The sequence below is a fragment of the Bos javanicus genome, chromosome 20 (assembly GCF_032452875.1).
Source record: "Bos javanicus breed banteng chromosome 20, ARS-OSU_banteng_1.0, whole genome shotgun sequence".
NCBI lineage: Eukaryota > Metazoa > Chordata > Mammalia > Artiodactyla > Bovidae > Bos > Bos javanicus.
The window spans coordinates 57802084-57816544 of record NC_083887.1 but is presented as its reverse complement, the minus strand read 5'-3'; the positions used below and the strand labels follow the sequence as shown (position 1 = coordinate 57816544).

Here is a 14461-nt window from a genome sequence, read left to right as displayed (position 1 = left end):
AAGTTGTTTGTCCAAGTGCATCACACAGAACTAATATCCTGCCAGGAAGACAATGGTGATATCCAGCAACTTCCACCTTCCAGGCTGTGCTTACAAAACCCACTAATTATGCAGAACAAATCTGTTCCATGTCGTCTCCCTTTAGCTTTGATTACTGCCCTTTTTCTTTCTCTCCTTAAGGATATTTACATGAAAACATCTTTGTTTCTGGAGAGTTTGTTTTTCTTTCTCTTTTTGAGGGCTACCCTCCCTTTGAAAAGAGTGACTTTCATCTCCAAGTCCAGAAGGATGGGTTCATACTGCTCTGCTTTTAACAACCCAGGTCAGTTGCTAGGGAAACACGTAATGTCTCAGCTAACGTCAACAGAAGGCTCTGAGTTAAAGTAGACAAGCTTTTAGTGTAATTGGAACCTACGATATGCATGAGCAGTAATGCTTGCTGATAAATTCTGTATTAATGAATTGGACTTTTCGGCTTCTTCCCAAAGGGCCATTGTTAGTCCTCTAGCACAGGCTGATGGTTTTGAAAACAACTTGTAAAGAGATTACTTTAAAAAAAAGACTTCTTGTATTCTGACAAATTATAAAAGATCTTTTAAAAGATCTCTTTAAAGAATCTTGCATCTTGACAAATTGTTTGTTGTTGTTCAGTCGCTCAGTCTGAAGCCATGGGCTTCCCTTGTGGCTTAGCTGGTAAAGAAGCTGCCTGCAATGCAGGAGACCTGGGTTGGATCCCTGAGTTAGAAAGATCCCCCAGAGAAGGGAAAAGCTACCCACTCCAGTATACTGGCCTGAGAATTCCATGGAATGTATAGTCCATGGGGTGGCAAAGAATCAGACACGGCTGAGTGACTTTTACTTCACTTCAGTCGCTAAGTCCTATCTGACTTCAGTCCATGGACCGAAGCACACCAGGCTTCCCTGTCCTTCACCATCTCCCGGAGTTTGCTCAAACTCATGAGTTGGACAAATTATTTAAGGATTCTTAATTACATCAAGAGTTATAGGTAAATTTGGAGCCCTGTCTATAAGGTAGGCACTGTGCTGAGCATTCGGCAAGCAATAACACATCGAAGGTGGATTACTGGTTACCACAGTACTGCAGGAAGGGGTTTTTATTGTCTGCATTTTACAGATGAAGAACTTAGTAAGAGAGAGGCTAAGTAACTTACTGGAGCACATCTGGGCAGAAACATGGCAGAGTGGTGATCTGAACTCAGAGAACCTGACATTATTGGTGGCAGACATTCTGAGCCATTAAGCTATGCTACCTCTCAGTCACGATCCCAGTGGTTGTTCATTGAAGAATCAGAAAGTAAAAATTCCATTGGATAAGCAAAATCTCCCCTATAGACATTTTTCTTCACTTTGACAATTGTGAAATAAACAAGAGTATGACTTTGGGGTGGGGTGGAGTTCTTCATGCAACGGTAGAGGGCTAAACTCCAGAGCAACATTCATTCATTTATTTTTAAAAATATGTATTTATTTGGCTATGTCAGGTCTTAGTTGCGGCAGTGGATATCTTTGATCTTCATTGCAGCATGCAAGGTCTTTAGTTTTGGCATTTGAACTCTTAGTTGCAGCATGTGGGATCTAGTTCCCTGGCCAGGAATCAAACCTGGGCCCCCTGCACTGGGAGTGCAGAGTCTTAGCCACTGGACCACCAGGGAAGTCCCAGAACATCATTTATTTTTAAAGTAATTTCAATCATATCAATTGATTGTAGGGTTGGAGGTGACACTGACCAGGTCATAGGACACAGGTCTGCTCTGACTTGTTCCTCTGCACTGAATTACTCCTTAAGCCATTCATTCGACAAGGATCATTCAATGATGAGACAGAATCAAGATTGGTGGGCAAGGAACCGTCCTCCTAGAAGAGATGTATGTATGGGATTCAATAGAGAAGCTATTCTTCCTCAGATGTCCTCTTAAAGAATAGCATCCTTTTCTCTGCAAAAGAAATAGTGTTTCTTTAGAGAGCTGAGGCAATGAAAAAGTGGTGTTTTTGATCAAGCGGTGTTTTTCTATGTCTACATACAGTGATGTAGGAGTCTTTTCAATATTGAACTTGCGATGAACTGAAATAATAAATTGATATAAATGATATTAACCTTTTTTAACTTTTCAAAAATTTTAAAACAAAAGAACTTTTCTTAAAGGAGAACCAAGTGATGCTTTTCTGGAGATCTTATTTTTCATGAAAAAAGGCCTCAGGATTAATCACAGGCATATCGCCAAGGTCTTCACAAACATAATTTTCAGTTTGGCTGGATTAGATTTGGTCTTTTCCTCATAGTCTCCACCATTTCAAAGAACATCATATATTTTATGTTTTATAAAAACTCCCCTCACTGAAAACAAATGGAATAATTAACAGTCTCGGTAGCTCTGTTGCCAAGAGTCCCTGTAGCTCTCTCCTGCTTACTTACGTATGTGTGGAGATGAACCCTGCATACCAACAAGCCCACAGATGCATTTTCTGTTTCCTCCTCTCTGTGATTACTAATGTCCAGTAGCAGGGTTAAAAAATGTTTTCCATTGTTATGATAGAAAATCCATAGATGGAATGTGTCTCTTAAAGGCAAAGCATAAGTAAGTAAGTGTTAGTTGCTTAGTTGTGCCCAACTCTTTGTGACTCCATGGTCTGCAGCCCATCAGTTGCCATTTCCTTCTCCAGGGGATCTTCCCAACCCAGGGATCGAACCCATGTCTCCTGCATTGCAGGCAGATTCTTTACCGACTGAGCTACAAGGGAAGCCCAAAGCAAAGCATACTTTTGAATAAGAGGCAGTTTTGTGGGATGCCTTACCTCATAAATTTGTCATCATATTGGCTTTGGGATGACTGGACCAGTGTGTGTGTGTGTGTGTGTGTGTGTGTGCATGTGCCCTTAAGTGTGCATGACCTGAGTACACATAGTTCAGTATTTCAGGAGGTCGTCACTCTCAGGGTTGTACAAATGCTGTGTTGGTACCTGGAAGTGATTGCCATCTTAGACATTGGCCCGAGGTGTGTCTTACTACACTGGAGTCCTGGCTGTTATGGATTCTCTGAGAGTAGGCGGTGAGGGCTGACTCGCGGCTCCCAGGTTCTAGAGCAGGGGCTCAGTAGTTGTGACACACAGGCTTAGTTACTCCAAGGGATGTGGGATCTTCCAGGATCAGAGATCAAACCCATGTCTCGTGCTTTAGCAGGCAGATTTCTATCTACTGTTCCACCAGGGAAGTCCTCAAAATTAATTTTATGATTTATGAATTCATGGTACACTCTAGGTGGTATACTTTAGTAAAAGCATTCATATTTAAAGCTATCAGATGTAAGTCTTCTTTCAAGTCTGCCAGTGTATTCTGCTGACTGCATGAATCCAGTTGTTTGTGGAAGGGCAAAGACTTTACACTGGAGACCCTCCATTACTGTGGGCATCCTGAGGCATGAGGCCCATTTGCCCCTTTCTGCTCTGCATGGGTCCCCTATTGGAGGGTAATACTGGCAAACAGCTGTGGGCAGTCAGTGTTGAGAAATAAATGCCTAGTCTCGACAGCCTCTTGCTTAAAGTGTCTCTGCAGAGAAGCAAAGCCATGGGTGACTCTTGAGAAGCAGCAGCAGGAGGAAACTTCCAGATGAAAAGGATAGATGGACCAAAACATTCCCTCCCGCCCCCCGAGAAACAGAGACATTCTGATCAAGCAGGACTCCTGGCCAGCTCTGCACTGGAACATACTGGAGAGCTTTAATAACACTTAGACCCATGAGATAAGAATCTCTGAGACAGGTTTCACGTTTCTATTTTTACAAAAGTCTCTCAAATTTGGTAAGTTTGTCAGGTATCTAATGGGGAGAGAGTAGGGGTTGAGAAAATCAAACCTGTCAATCCTAAATGAAATTGACCCCAAATATTCATTGGAAGGACTGATGCTGAGGCTGAAGCTCCAATACTTTGGCCACCTGATGGGAAGAACTGACTCATTGGAAAAGACCCTGATGCTGGGAAAGATTGAAGGCAGGAGGAGAAGGGGATGGCAGAGGATGAGATGGTTGGATGGTATCACCGACTGGATGGACATGAGTTTGAGCAAACTTCGGGAGACAGTGAAGGACAGGGAAGCCTGGTGTGCTGCAGTCCATGGAATCACAGAGAGCAAGACATGACTTAGTGACTGAGCAACAGCTTCAGCGGTTGACCAGGTGCCTTTTCCAGTTCTTTCTCCTAAAAATCTGTGTGACCTCTGTTTGGTGGGGACAAGATAGGATGGCTCTAAGGGGAGGGAGAATGAAAAATTTCTAGAAAAAGTGCCATTTCTTAGTTCCTACTGCCTGGAGAGACAAAAAACATTATTTGGGAGTGAACAGGAAATCCCTTCATCTTGTCAATGAGAAATGAATAGAGAAATGAAACCATTCTCTCTACTTTCATTTCAGACCCCTAGACTTCTCTCTTACAGCTGGAATCAACCATTTCTGAACCTTGTGCCCCAAAGGTGTGTGAGGGCAGAGAACAGCTAATAAAGTTTTTAATTTCTGATGATCCAGGCAGCTATAATGATTTCATTTCCACCCGAGGTCTAGTGGCCAAAGGGATGCTGGTTCTCCAATGAGAAAGATCAAGTTGACTGGAAATGAGGTTGCATATTTCCATGGTTTAAAACTTCAACCTATTGCTCTAGTTTAGGTGATGCAAAAAATAAAGACAAAAAATCAAACCAGAGGTCCACATCAGCTATTCCGGACACCTATGAAACATTTATGTTGAATCTGAAAAATAGGGTAAAATGTTCCAATTCTAATTGGAAACTTTCCCCAGTGGTTTTCTCAGATTCCTGGGGGACTGAAATCAAACATCTGTGGCAGGTCTGTGGTTAATATAAATGTTAGGAGTGGGCTTGTGTTCAGATGCCAAGTTTCTGGAACTGTGACCAGCAATGGCAACTTAGGTGCTTTGCCTTTAAGAATACTGTGCAAGCATATTGAAAACAGCCGAAGGAAACCCCTGCTCAGGCATAAACACCAGCAAGTCGCTGATTGGAACTCTCTTCCTTAGATGCAGAGACATATTTTCTCCTTTCAAAAAGTTCTTTTGTATATTAGACATTTTTTTTTCCAGAAAAGTATTGGTCTGCATAGGCTTCTGTGGTACAGAAAAGCAATTCTTCACATGTATATAATAAGTACATGGAGGAACCTAGTGAAAAGAACATAAAGTTGATATATATTTAGCTTCGTGTATGACTGGGCTGTGTACCAGCTGTGACTGTGGGTAAGTTACCGACTCTGTCACCTCTAAGATGCAGATATGAAGAACGCCCTGGCACATGGTAGTCAATCAACAAGGCTGTTTCTTTCCCTCTCCCATTAAATGAGACACATGCAGTATGTTGGGGCTTCCCTGATGGCTCAGATGATAAAGAAAGTGCCCGCAATGCAGGAGACCTGGGTTCAGTCCCTGGGTTGGGAAGAGCCTCTGGAAAAGGGAATGGCAACTCACTCCAGTCTGCTTCCTGGAGAACCCCATGGACAGAGGAGCCTGGTGAGTTACAGTCCATGGGATCGCAAAGAGTCAGACACGACTTAGCCACTAAACAACAACATACCAGGGTTATTTTTGTTTTTGTCTTAATATAGTGGAAGATATTTCACAGGAGAGATTCAAACCAGGGTATAGAAGTATGACGCACCAGGTTGGGTGGCTGGCAGGTTTCACCCAAGGTCCCAAAGTCACAGAGAGGGGCTCCACCTACTGTGTCCAGAAGACGTTGTTCTAAGCAGCTTTTAGACCTTGTTCTGAGGGCTTCCCCTCGCCTCTCCCTTCATACAAATATTTAAGACTTTCCATAAATTGAAGTCAGGTCACCAAACGATGGAAGAACTCTTTGCAGTGAGTGGGCTGCTCTGCCATGGAGGGAGTGGGTCTCCCCAGGCTAACTTACTTCTGTTGGCCCCCTGTCTCCATCCTGACAGCCCGTTTCATCTTGACCTGGTGGTAGGTTACTTCCTAGCTGTTTGGCCCTGTCCAGCTGGATCTGGCCTTTAGCTAAAACTCTTTAAGGTCTGAATCCTCACTGTGTGAAGAGCCAAAGAATCTTGCATAAGGACATTCACAGAATAAATGAAGTCCGGTGTCATGTACCGCCTTTGTAAAACACCTTGGCGTGGTAGCAATAGGCACGGTCTTTTTAATAAAGCTCATTCCTTACGGCTCCCACGTCTTATCTATTTGGACTCTGTGCTTCTCATTATCAGTAAATGGAAATGCTATGGTTAGATTTGGGTCATCATGGAAAAAAAAATTATAGCTGTCACTGCCTTCTGCAATCTAGTCATTCATTATACGGACCTGACCCCTTATCTTTTTGCCTCCACAGTAAAGTGCTTTGTGTATATGAGAGCATGTGTTTAAGTCTCAGCCAATAGACACACAGTCTGAGGAGGACAATCCTATAATTTTGAGTTCCAAGTGTGAGAAAAGGACAAAGGGTCACTTTGATTAGGTCATAATATACAGCAAATGGAAACTTCTGGATTTTTCATAAATCCTCATTCATCAGAAAAACCACCATCATTCTTTGGTTCCTTTCTCTCCTAATCCAGGGAATTACATTTTCTCAGTTTGATCATTTTTTTTTTTTTTATCAATGGCAGATGCATTTCCCTGCTTCTTTCAGTAAATAGCATTTTAATTCAAAAAAGTCAGTGGTTTCAGCTGAATTTTGCTAGAGATGAGTCATCAGACATGGAAGCTGATGCATTTTTATTTTTATTTTTTTCAAAAGCAAACACATGGAACAGCCTGTAGGGCATCTTCGGGGCACATGTAACTTGTTAAAGGTTCATTAAGGGTCTCTGAAATGGAATTTGTTTGTGTAACCGGTGTTTGTATTTCTCAAGTTGATGATTTATCACTTAAGTTACAGTAGCACTATCCGTAAGACACAGAGAGCCTGTGGATTGTGACTCGGACTTGCCCACATTTCCTTATGTCCTGCTTCCAGGTCACCTGGATGGGGACCATCCCATTTGGTTGGAAGTTTCCTGGCTGCCATTCCAGAAGGAAATGTTCTCGTAAAGACAGACTCTCTAACATAAGCGATTTCAAGCGCAGAGATTTAAGAGCAAATTAGGGGCTTACTTGGTCTGAATAAGGAAACTAAAATGTCATGATATTCTTTCATATGATGTGCTTAGCAGATTGGGGAAAGCTTGGCAGTCTATATGTTTGAAAACTGGAAAAATGCACTGTGCCCAGCGCTACTGCAGTCTGTCAAGCACTGCACGCACAGCATTTCTTGTGCCCTCCAAGCAGCTAGCTCTGTGAGACCAGTAGCGTGGGGATGACCTTTTCTTTGTGGAAATGTGCCAACAAGTTTCCTGGAGGTCAGGAAGCTAGACTTTCATCCACTTAGTAGTTGCAGACAGAACTTCTATATGGATGAAGTAGTTTGGGAAAAAACTCCTGACATCAAGACTAGTTCTTTCCCTGTAATAATTTCTGCTCCCTTGATTATGGATGGCAATTTTAGAACTGAAAATTCTGCTCGGAAATGGTACTCACCTGTGCATGGGAAGGTGGACACTCCTTTTTCCTTGATTTTGTTTCCCTGTGAAGGAACTTCCATTAGAGCGATCTTCCTGGCCTAGCGTGTGTGTGTGTGTGTGTGTGTGTGTGTGTGTGTGTGTGTGTGTGTGTGTGTATGTGTACGCGCATGCTCAGTCCAACTGTCCAAGCCTTTTGCAATCTCATGGACTGTAGCCCACCAGCCTCCTCTGTCCACGGGATTTCCCAGAGAAGAATACTGAGTGGATAGCCATTTCCTTCTTCAGGGCATCTTCCCAACCCAGGGATCAAATCCCGGGTTTTGATCCTGCTCTGCAGGCGGATTCTTGCCAACTGAGCTACCAGGGAAGACCCGGCCAGATACTTTGGCCTTCACTATACAGGTGCCTCATGAATTTGAGCACTCCCAGCAGTCACTGGGTGTGCTCAAGCCGCTTTTTGTTTCATTTTGATCAGTGTTAAATCTGACAGTTTGATATCTGTCTCCTGGCCCTAGCATTTGTTTATACTCCACAGTTCTTTTCTTTAAAGTAGTCATTCATTTATTTGCCTGCATTGGGTCTTAGTTGCAGCATGCAGGGTCTTGGATGCATTATGAGGATCTTTCCTTCCAGTGCATGGACTCTGTTGTGGCTCATAGGCTTACTTGCCCTGGGGCATGTGGGATCTTCCTTCCCTCGCCAGGGACTGAACCCTCATCTGTTGCACTGCAAGGCAGATTCTTAACCTCCGGACCACCAGGGAAGTCCCACTGCACAATTCTTAATTTAGTCAGGAAACTTACGGTGCCTAATTTTTATTAAAACTCCCATCTCCATTCCTTAACCTTGACCCACAAAACTGTAACAAGGCAGTGTCTCCCACTTAATCAAATTGCTGACTTGATATCCATTTGCTTTCAGATTTTGATGGTTGGGGGAGTATGGTAAAACTTTTAAGATGTTTTCAAAATGTGTCAGTGATGTGCTAGACTGTAACTAACCCAGGGATTTATTTTTGGCCGGGGTAGCAACAATGCCTTATTCTTCTTTGTAGCTTTCTGAACATAGTTTAGTACTCATTGTTGAGTAGGTTGAATTGGACTGAACGGGAGTTGGAGTTATTGCTATGACTACCTCTCTTTGTATGTAACTATTTGAACTGAAAATGATACTGTCTGTCCTTCTAGATTGCTTAAAGAAATTATATATTTCTATATTTTTGATTATGTAAATTGGAGCTGCTTCTTGCAACCTGCTAAATATTAAAGAGACGAACAGGATGAAGTTAACAACAGACTTCAGAGCCAGCACATGAACTGGACTCTGCCATTCTTCCCTCCAACCATGGGGAGACTGGCTTTGGAAAAAAGATGTGGTTGAAGAAATCTTCACTGAAGTTTTAAAAGTCACTTTCAATGCTATTTTAAAATTTTGTTTATCCATTCATCCACCAAGAGATACTTTGGCTATTGTAAGTGATACTGTATGAAAATGAATATACAAATATCTTCTAGAGACTCTAATTTCAGTTCTTTGGGGTATATGTCCAGAAGTGAAATTGCTAGATAATATGGTAATTTTGTCTTTAGTTTTTTTAAAGAGCCACCCTACTGTTTTCTTCAGTGGCTGTACTCTTTCACATTCCCACCAACAGTGTACAAGGATCCCAGTTTCTCCACATCCTCACCAGTGCCTGTTACTTTCCGTCTTTTGTTTGCCTTGGTTTTGTTTTTGATAGCAGCCATCCTAATGGGTTTGAGTTGATCATCTCTTTGTGGTACTGATTTCAATTTCCCTAGTGAATAGGGATTTTTGAGCACATTTTCATGTGATTATTGGCTATTTATGTCTTCTTTGAAGAAATGTCTATTCAAGTTCTTTGACCTCTTTGAATTTTTGTTGTTGTTGTTGAATTGTAGGAGTTCTCTACATATTCTGAATTTTAACCTCTTATTTAATATATGATTTGCATGTATTTTCTCCTATTTGGTGGGTTGTTTCTTTACTCAGTTGATTGTTTCCTTTGATGGGTAAAATTTTTAAAGTTCAGGGTGGTCCATTTGTCTAATTTTGCTTTTGCTACTTCTGCTTTTGGTGTCATATCCAGAAACTATGGCCAAATCCATGGTCATGAAGAAACATTTCTCCTATATGTTCTTTTAAGAGTTTTGTAGTGTTAGCTTTTATGTTCTTGTCTTCGACTCACTTCAAGTTAATATGGTGTAAAGGAAATGTGCAGCTTCATTCTTCTGCATGTGCGTATCCAGTTTTTGCAGCAGTATTTGTTGAAGACTGATTTTCCCCATTGAGTTGTATAGGTATCCTTGTCAAAAATAAATTTACCACATATGCAAAGGTTCATTTCTTGGTTCTTTATTCTATTCCACGGTCCTAAATATCTGTCTTTATGCCAGCATCACTCGGGTTTGATTAGCTTGCTTTAAGTTTTGAAATCAAGAACTGTGAGTCCTATAAGTTTGTTCTTCTTCCCCAAGTTTTGGCTTAACATTACTTTAAAATAAAATTTATACTAGATTTATATCATAGTGGTTTTTATGCCTTACTTACCAGAACCAATTTCCCCACTGAAATGGCTTTTCCACAAATAAATTACTATGAATCTGTTGGCTATTTTAGGTACATTATTCCTTTGAAATTATGTGCTTGTCCTTACAGCTTATTGGAAAGAATGCTGCATTGAGTTGGGGTGGAGTTCTCAGGCCCGAGTTTGCTTGTATTTTTCTCCTATTTGGTGGGTTGTTCAATCCACCAGTAAGAGTGATTGTGTCTTCAGTCAGTTCACTTGAGAAAGATCTTAGTTTCCCCTCCCAGCGAAACTTCAGTGAAATGTGCAGACCTGACAGGCTGAGCCTTAGGAGCTCTGGGTCTAAGTCTTAGCAGATCAGCAGTCTGATGTTTGCTGAAGGATTACTCTTTTTAATTCACATAGGTACTCTACACTTTCGGAATCTTCCCCCTTGTTTATCACAACATGTGCACAATGAGATGCAAAATTCTTTCCGATTACAAGCGTAACTGAGAATCTCAAATAGGGAACCAAATGGGCATCTCAGGTGCAAAGGCAAAGCAACGTTATGGTTTCTCATGACCTCACACGGAACTTCACCTTTGGATAAAGTCTTGGGCATCTCAATAGATCCTGCTTTTCGTACATGATTAAAAGTTCACTCCAGTTGAAAAATCACATGTTGCCCTTTTTCAACTCCACTTTAGAGCTTCTCCTCTTTTCCGTCCCAGGCCAGCCTCTGACTCAGACGCCTAGAGGGCGTGAGATGCTTGTGCTTAGTCCTGTCTGACTCTTTGCGACCCCATCGGGCCAGGCTCCTCTGGCCATGGAATTTTCCAGTCAAGAATACTGGAGTTGGTTTCCCTTATCCTTCGCCAGACGTTCTTCCCCTCCCAGGGATCGAACCCACGTGGCTTATGTCTCCTGCATTGGCAGGCGGACTCTTTACCACTAGCGCTACCTGGGAAGCCTTAGTGGGCGGGGTGGAGGGAAAAACTGACACTGTCATTGGCTGGTTCTCTCTCCAGTCTCCACCTGCTTCCTCATCCCTTTCTCCACCCCCTTCCTCACTAGCGGCTCTTTGAAGCGGTAGAGGAAGAGGGATTAGAAGAAAGGGGAAGGAAGGCTTTATGTTCCTGGCAGAAGTAATCTGATGTCAGTTCCCTCCAGTGTGGTAGCATCCAAATGCTATTCTCTTCGCTGCATGCATCTTTTCCCTGCAAACTCTGGAAGTTCAGTTCATTACCTCCCTTCTCATCGGTAGACAGGTGGGAATCAGGTAGCCATCTCCTTGTCTCCCAAACGCTAGAGGATACAGTTAGTCTGTCCTTAAGAAGTTCTCTTAAAACCTTTCTCAGTTGGCTTAAGGGGGAGGAGCGGGGGAAGTAAAGCACTCTCTGCAAAGGAGGTCCTCGTGAGGGGATTCATCGAAAACCCGGAGAGAGCTCTGTTTTCTGTTGTGCGGCCTGGAGGGAAACACCTGCAAAGCTGTTTCATCTCTCGGCCCATCTTTCTGGGATGCTCTAGATTCTGTTTTTCAGAGCGTAGTCCTTGGACCACTGGCATTGCCTTCACACGGGAGCTTAGTGACCATGCAAACATTGAACTGCTGTCCCATCCGACAGAACCTGCATTGCAACAAGATTCCCAGTGATTTTTACATCTGTGAATATTGGAGAGGTGATAATGAAGAACTTAGAATGGTTAGTGCTTCTGAAAGTGCTTGGAAGCTGCTGCTGAAACCAGAAAAAAAAAAATCAACATTTAGCATCTGGGACATACACATAACGCTGTAAGTTTCCGAAGAATGAAATACTGAGACGGGAAATGGACAAAAATTGAGTTAAAAGAAAAGATGAGGTGGCACATTTTTAACACTAATTAGGTCACATGAACTATGCTTGGGGGTTGAGTGAGGGTTGTATCTGATGCCATCACATTGGCACGTGCAGAAGTTTTATTTATGTCTCGGTTGCACGCTGCACTTTCCCCATCTTTCCTTAATTGCTTTTTTCCTACCATGTCTTAATCTTCACCCTCTTCAACCCCTGATGCTATGTCAGCAGTTTGGGCTCTTTATTTGTTTGGTTCATATGATTCAGGGCTTTCTTTTTGTAAACTTGGTAAACTTTTCCATATTTCCAGTTATACTGTTAGTGGGTTTGGAGGATTTCTTCCATTTATAGAACCCTTGTTGAAGTTGTTGAGTCTTGGAATTGTTAACTATTCAGTTATATGTCATAAAATACAGTGTGTGTGTGTGTATGTGTGTGTGTGTGTGTGTAGTGAGAGTCAGTTAAAATAATTGTAAAGAAATTCCCTGAATTAGAACTTTTGTTGCCGAGGCTAAATAAAACTTCAGTTTGTTGCTTTGTCACTAGGCCATTGCGCATCGTGTACACATTAAAAGCATACACAGTTCAATGTTTTGTTTCCTTTAATTTTAACTGACTTATCTGAAAAGCTTTGCGCTGGACCTAATTTCTGTACACCATCTGTTACCACTGGATCTTAGACCATTGTGTTTGGCTCAGGCACATAGAGTACAGTTCATTTCCCCTTCACTCATCTGAACGCAACTATTTGTCTTGCATTTTGTCAGGTTAACTTGTTTTGGTATTTCTCCCTCCAGTCTCCTCCTCTCCTCCTTCCCCTCTTCCTCTCCTCCTCCTTCTTTCTTCTTTTTCTCTTCTTGCCCCCGTGCTGGCTTCCTCTTCTTTTGGCAAATAAAACCTTTACCTTTGTCTGGAATTTTTAATAGTTGAGAAAGGTAAGCAAACAAGGACTTTTTCCACTCTACTTTCTGTTTCCCTGTTATATACCCACTTGCTCACACCTCCGATGTCTCTAACCCTGAAGTATCACAATTTTTGCAATTTTCACTTTCTCTCTATCTGTTCTCATTCCAGGGTCACCCTGAAGCAGAACTATGTAATTGGTCTTCGGTAATGCAGCCTTCTCAAAACCCAAGGCTTTTATTTTGGAACAATTTTAGATTTATGGGAAAGTGGCAGACGGTTCCCACACATGCTTCCCCCTGTCTCTCCTATTGTTAACATTTGAGGTAACTGTGGTACACTTATCACAACTAGGAAACTGACACTGGTGCATAACTATGTGGTGCTGGTGAAGACTCTTGAGACTCCCTTGGACAGCAAGGAGATCAAACCAGTCAACCCTCAAGGAAATCAATCTTGAATATTCATTGGAAGGACTGATGCTGAAGCTCTAATACTTTGGCCACCTTATGGGGAGAGCTGATTCATTAGAAAAGACTGATGCTGGGAAAGATTGGATGCAGGAAGAGAAGGGGATAACAGAAGACAAAATGGTTGGATGGCATCACCGACTCAATGGACATGAGCTTGAGCAAGCTCCAGGAGATGGTGAAGGACAGGGAGGTCTGGAGTGCTGCAGTCCATGGGGTGGCAAAGAGTCGGACGTGACTTAGTGACTGAACAACAGCAACAACATAACACTAGTCTTTTTTCCCTCTCAGGATCCCATTCAGAACATCTTATTGTATTCAGTTGTCATTCCTCTTTCATCTGTGGCAGTTTCTTAGTCTGCCCTTGTTTTTCATATCCCTGTTAATCCACAGATTTTGTAGAATATCCTTTTACTTGTGTTGCCTGATGTATTTCTCATGGTTGAACGGGGGTTATGAATTTTTGAGAATATTATAAGGTGAAGTGTCCTTCTCACTGGCTTCACTCACGGTTAGTAAAAACATTGACTGATTGTCTCAGGTCCTGTCTCCCAGGCAGCCTCGTTTTTAATCTTTGTCTCTTACAGCTCACTGTCCCTATCATCACCTCCTTCTTCCTACTCAAGGTGGATTCCCTTTCTCAACTTAATATAGGCCTCTCAGAATAATATGTAAGAGGATTATATGCAACCAACAAAGTATTTAAATATCATTTCCTCTCCAGGGATGCTCATATCCCCAGCTTTATCTCTAATGATGGAATCATGAGAGAGAAACTTTATGTCTCTCAGTAAAATTATCTGGCCGTCAAGAAGGCTGATAGGCTGCCTGGCAAGGGGTTAGTGTTTTCCTGAGCCATCATGCAGGCCCAGAGGAGGAGGCGGGGCAGGGAGCTGGGAGGATTGTGTTCTCTTTCCAGAACCCTTGACACTGTCCTAGTTAATCTTCTGTCTTCTTTACTAAGCAGTAAGTCCTGCCCATTTGTAATACTCTTTTTGAAAAAAGGAAACCATGGCCTGGGGCTGGGCCTTAATGAGGTCAAGTTCCCCTTTGAGAGAGGAGCAGGCTGGGGTGTGTTGGTGCAGGGTTGGAATTCTTGGCAAGACAACTGGGTAATACAGATCTTACTTTGCATACAGCTGTTTTCTGAGATAGTTGCTCCTTCCTTCCTTCCTTCATCCCTCTCTTTCT

At 42.3% G+C, this 14461-nt stretch overlaps 1 non-coding gene across 1 annotated transcript; it reads right to left on the bottom strand.

Moving 5' to 3' along the window:
• Positions 1-1600: 1600 nt before the first annotated feature.
• TRNAG-CCC (transfer RNA glycine (anticodon CCC)) lies at positions 1601-1673 on the bottom strand. The gene has a single exon. It is a non-coding gene; the product is annotated as a tRNA-Gly (tRNA).
• Between the last annotated feature and the right edge of the window lie 12788 nt (positions 1674-14461).